General features: G+C 39.1%; 1 protein-coding gene across 1 annotated transcript in view; it reads right to left on the reverse strand.

Annotated features, from left to right (window-relative positions):
- Nucleotides 1-1,938, reverse strand: part of SERPINA10 (serpin family A member 10) — a 177,440-nt gene extending 175,502 nt beyond the window's left edge. Inside the window, exon 1 of the mRNA XM_078660099.1 lies at nt 1,850-1,938. The gene's annotated coding sequence lies outside the window, so the exon portion shown is untranslated. The remainder of the gene's footprint in view (nt 1-1,849) is intronic.
- Nucleotides 1,939-6,000: the final 4,062 nt, after the last annotated feature.

Raw genomic sequence — 6,000 nt, forward strand, 5'->3', positions numbered from 1 at the left:
AGGGAGTGCTGCGGGCGGTGGCCCCTACCACCCCGCACCACTCCCTCTGCTGCATCGCTGAGTTGGTGATGCAGCGAGCGCAACGTAAATAGTTTTATTTATTTACTTACTTACTTTACTCCTGTCTGTCGTATGTCCAAGTCCACTAACCCCCCACCCTGCGCCTCCCCCGCCACCCTGCCCGCAGCACTCCATCTGCGAGCCGCCACTGCTTGCAACCTTCCACCATACCCTGTGTGTGAGCTAAATGTGTCAGAATTGATCACTGTCAGTTGCTGTATTTGAATCTAGCAGCCCTTCAGCGATCCTGTGTCACTTATAGCAAGGTTTCATTTTTTGTTGTATATCAACCCACTGAACTACATGCATGAAGTACAAAACCAAGCCATTGTGCATATAAGGTAGATCCATTCGTCTGGACTGTTCATGGTATCATAATGTATGTTTTCCTATACACAAGGGTTCACGATTTCCATGTTTTTAGACATGTGTTGTTTGTCTTGGTATACTGTCATTTGACTGCTGGTTGTAGTTTGTCCCAGTGGAAGTGGCTACATAAGAGAGGCTTCTTGCAATGTGAACGTGATCACTGGTATTGTATTTCAGTTAGGGTGCGAATAGCAATGTCTCAAAACCCCTAGTGTAGAGACATGACTCCTCTGCCTCAGTACCAGTATGCAACACTCTTACAACAAGGTAACCTAGTCATATTACATTTAAGAACACGCATAGTTCACACGTGTTGGCCAACTGTATTTTCGAACGTTTGAACGATTTAGGATTAGTAATATTTAAGTATAATCCTAATACATGGAATAAGCAATTTATATTGGTGGATGATTCGCAAGGATTCACACCCATATTGCAGAAAATGTGTACTGATTCACGACGTGCCTTAAAATGTATGAGATTCTCATAAAAAGATGGCATGGCAAAACATATGCAAGTCAAGACACTTCACTTAAAGAAAACGATTTGCCTGGCAATTAGTTGATTTGAAATCCATGAATTATTTTTCTCATCCACACGACCTGTCTTCTGTACATATTTTTCAAACTTCATACGCGTCACCCCCTTTTTCTCCCTACTTATGTTTGGCCTTACAGACGGATATGAGCAGAATAACTCCTTGTTTAGCTTTTTCAAATCCGCTAATCTGAATCTGGAATCTACTACTTTGTGGCCTTTGCCCTCATTGCATGGGAGTTTGAATCATCCTGGGTCCTTCAATCTTGCATATGCAAATAGCCAACTTGAACGCCCCACCCCTTTCCACCCCCCTTCATTACGCCTTTTCTCACAATAGAGACGTATATTGTGCAGTTGTACCCTCAATTACGCAGACGAGACATTAATTTACACCCATGCAACTTGTGTTCTTTTACCTTTGTACATCATGCACATTTTTCACTAAGCCCTCATTTTTCTAGCCAGACTTCTACTCGCACTTTTCCAAGCGATTGTGAATCTGGACGTTTCCTGTTGATTCCGTATGATTTAAAAGTGCGTTTTGAAAATAATACCTTATTACCTACCAATTAACATTTAAAACATAGAATGCTGTCCGAGGAAAGCCATGCTGAATTCTGTAACATTTTAACCTAAGAATAGCATTTTTTTTTTAACGAATTAACAGGCGAGGAGAAAGAACTACATTTGAAATTTAGACTGTACACATGAACTCGTTTAAGATATAGTCAATCGTGAACCACTCATCCTATTTTAACATATTTCTTTCTTTGTACACCATTAAACTGATTATTTTTGGGTTAACATCATGGAAACAAAATCTAATTCGAAAATTCTATAAATCAGAAAATAAAATAGAATGTTAAATGTTCATTCTTACCAATCTAAAGCCCCCTGCGTTTCTTGCTGAGTCTTCGAAATTGGTAAACTGCGTAAGGCTAATGTCCAACATTGGAGGCTTTGGCAAATATTGGCCCATTCCAAAGTGTAGGGAACACTTCTGATTTGCTCGGTTGTTTATTAACTGATGGGTACACGGTGAAGAAGGATCCCACGCAAAGTAAACTTCTGAAATGTTTCAAAACAAATTGTCTTGCCTGGAAATGGTATCCTCGTCAACCTGTATTGCAGTAGTACCTTTACTTTTACATCCGTTACTCTGATCAAACTTTGCTCAATAACAGTAAACTTAACACAGTCTGAATGAATTATTTATGTTGTAACAATCATGAAAAAGATCACGATGAGGACTGGCACATGTTCAACACCAGTGCAAAATATTTCTCAAATCCTCCATGAAGGCATCGCTATGAGATGGGCACAGCGGTATCATCGTGCATTATTACACGTTTTATGATGTTTACAAGCACCCGATAACACCAAATTTGTGTTGCTCATTTTCATTCTGCTAAAATGACATCTGATTCAGACTGTACTATCAATAACCAATGTGACATATATTTGAAATCCATATGACATTTGTACTAATAGGGTAGGAAAGTCGTAATCCAACCAACCTAATTAATTTTCGTTATTTAAGGCTCAAATTTTGACTCACTCCGATGGGATATAGTCAGAGGGATGGTGGCCTGCAAAGATCAGCAGACAACCACCATCCTGGTGACTGCATTTAAATTAGAAAAAAAAATTGTTAAGCATCCTGATTTTATTTTTAAAAAAAGTTGCTCTTCTGGACCACTGCCAGCTCCCCCATAAAGTTCTTCCACAATTCACAAAGTGGAAAGGGTTCAATGGTGACGCCTTTCATTTTGCGAAGAATTACCATCCCAACTTGGGAGTCAATAGCTTTTCAATGGGTTGAAAGCAAGTCTCAAACCATTGAAACCTACTGTACAAATTTGGTATTTGACCAAACTCACCTCATCCAAATACCGAATTGATATCCAGTCACAAACTCTATTTTAACCTTTGTAAACCTTTATTGACTCCTAAAATTAGACTAATACATAGAAACATCCTTTTGTTGAGGTCACAAACTCCAATTCAGAGTGTTTACAACCATTAACAAACTTTTGCAATGGAATCAGTCTCGTAATTGTCAAAGTTAGAGCTATTGGCATTGTAACTGATAATATGTATTACTTATTTTTTTTCTTTGCAGTGGAGTAACGTAACAGGTAAAGCAGACGACTCTGCAATTGGTGAAGTAAGTTTGAGTTTTAAGATTCAATAACTGTATAGTATTAGCAGAGGGTGAAGACATCACACAGTGATTTATTTCTTCTGCTGTAATTTCCGTAATTCAGCTATCTTTTTCTCCTGTTATATATAAGGACAATTAATGTGATTGAGCCAGGCATCCCCTGCCTCTGATGAGATGATTTGAGCATCGGAATAGAGCTTCCTATAATGTTCCAGAAAAATGGCAGAGATTTCCTGGGGATATGAAGAATATCTACCAGTAACTGGGTCATTTATCTTTTTGATAGAGTTTATTGGCCCTACGTTTTGCTGACCATGCAAAATATTTGCCTGTTTGTTAATTCTCTTCATATCTTTTCCGCAGGACTGCATCATGCGCAAGAATTTCCTTGGAAAGAAAGAAATCTTGTAAGTTATGTTTAATTTGATGCAGCTTTATTTTATTTTGCCTCAAGGGTGCTGCTAAATATTGAGCTTCGTGAATCGAAAACTGATTCTCTCGTTAAGATTTTTCTTCATTCTCTTTTCGCCTTTTATATGTATTAAAATTAAATACTTCCCCTGGAAAAAATGCCTTCAGAGCCCCCCAGACTGCAAAGATCAGGGCTGTATTTTTATTGCATTTCCAGAAATCTTCCAACGACAAACGCATTCCAGCCAACCATTGCTCGTCCACTAAGAGAGACTTGTCCAATGACCATCTACGCTTCGTTCGAACATGGGTTTGAATTTGAAATTGGACCGAAATTAACGCATGATCAGAGAAAGGATTTTTAATATTCCCTTATTTAGTGGTTAAAAGAGCATGTGAGACGAGAAAATTATCAATTAGTGAAGGCGATTGATATCTCTTTGAGTGGCAAGTAAACCTCTTCTCTCAGGGTAATTTGTCATGCTAGCAGTCAACCAATGTTAGTCAAGTCAAGGAGCATGACGGGAGATCCCGAGCATGTGAGTGCGCTGGGATCCCCATAGAGTTTTACAAGCTTTTTTTTCCACAGCTTAGCTCTGTTTTGAAATTTTTATTTAATGAAATTTTGAAGGTAAAATGGTCCTTGTTTCGTTCACGGAAGCTGTAGAAGTCAGTTTCATTAAAAACGGTAAAGCAGAGGAGGAGGTCAATTCTTATCGACCGATAAGTCTCCTTAACAATGATTACAAGATCTTTTCAAAGATTCTGGTTATTCGTTTATCTCAAGTTTCTATCTCTCTTGTGCAAAGGGACCAGAACGGGCTTATCCCAGGTAGACTTCTAGCTACTAATACTCATTATCTATGCCAACCAATTGATTATTTTAACACCCATCAAACAAAAGCAGTCATTATGATGTTAGATGCAGAGAAATTGTTTGACAGACTTCAGTGGAACGTACTATTTGCTAGTAAGTTGGCGCTTCTATCTGAAGTCTGCCAAGCAGTCAGAAATCTCTATTTAGGCGCTCAGGCGTCTATAATAATCAATGGCAATACACCTGGCATGATCTCCATTAGCCAGGTGATGCGGCAAGGCACCCCCCTTTCTCCAATACTGTTTCTCCTATTTTTGGAACCTCTAGCCTGTGCAATATGGCAAGATTGCTCTATCTCACCCCTGGTCCCTGGAGCCACATAATTGAAGCTGTTTGCCGATGATATGGCTTTATATCTGGCAGCTGAAGAAGAGAATATCCAGTGCACTTTGGTCAAAATAAGTGAATTTACAGCTATTGGGGGCTATAAAATTAATCAAGCGAAGTCAGAGGCCCTCCTTTTTAACCGCTCCCCAGCTGTCTCACCTCTCTTGATGCAAGGACAACACCTCAGGTCCCATTCTATAAGATATCTGGGAATACTTGTTAAGTCCCATCTGGAAGATCTATTCTTGCTTAATTATATCCCTACTTTTAATAAGATGTGAAATCTGCTATCCCAATGGAAGGACCTTTCTTTGACAATTATGGTAAGAGTAGCTCTTATTAAAATGAATATACTACCCGTGTTCTTATATTTATTTTCCAATTTGATGGTCAAGGTTCTTCAGTCCTTTTTTGAGCAAATTAATTCTGAAATAAGATCCTTTATATGGCAGGGCAGAAAACCTAGACTAAAGCTCGAAACTCTACAACTAGGAGTTGAAGATTTCCTGGAGCGTACAGCATGTACTCCTTTCTTAATAATCTAAAGTGTTTTTTAGCAATTTGAATAGAAATAAAATTGGTTTGTCTCTGAAACAGATTACTTAGGTTTTACTGCCGTTCCCAAAGCAGCATACGTTCTTGGATTACATGCTGGGAGTAAGCAGACATTTTTTAACCCATATCAACAAACTTGAAGGTGAAATAGGCCATTTCAAGTAAAAATGTACTATAAAAATGAAAATACTGATTGTTTCTTTCGTTTTCAACATTTATGATTAAGCTGGCAAGAGGTTCATGAGCTAATCTTACACGTGGGTATGCATTGACCTAATATACCTCGCAAGGTACGATTATAAGAATATGTAATGCAGAGAACTGCGTGACAGAACAAGGATAAACTAAGCCACAGAGCATTGCCTGCTAGTAACATTGAAGTTGTTCATTGTAAATTTCCCACAATGTTCAGTAATGAAAAAATAGACATTAGTGGGCTCTTCAGAGAAAATGGTATACGCACAAACATAATCAGGGCCGGCTTTAGCGCTGGCGGCACTAAGTGCGACACTCACTGTTGGCACCCCGCGTCCCATGACCGCCTCCTTTATTCTCTCACTACTATCTGTAAAAGTGCCCCTCATCTCTCCTATCATAAGATATTGCTAAGCACAGCGACCCCTCTACAGGTCAGTGCCCAGTGCAGCCGCATCAGTCGCACTGCCCTAAAGCAGGCCCGGAACATAATGAAGGATTG

Source organism: Lissotriton helveticus, chromosome 9 (genome assembly GCF_964261635.1).
Source record: "Lissotriton helveticus chromosome 9, aLisHel1.1, whole genome shotgun sequence".
Lineage (NCBI taxonomy): Eukaryota > Metazoa > Chordata > Amphibia > Caudata > Salamandridae > Lissotriton > Lissotriton helveticus.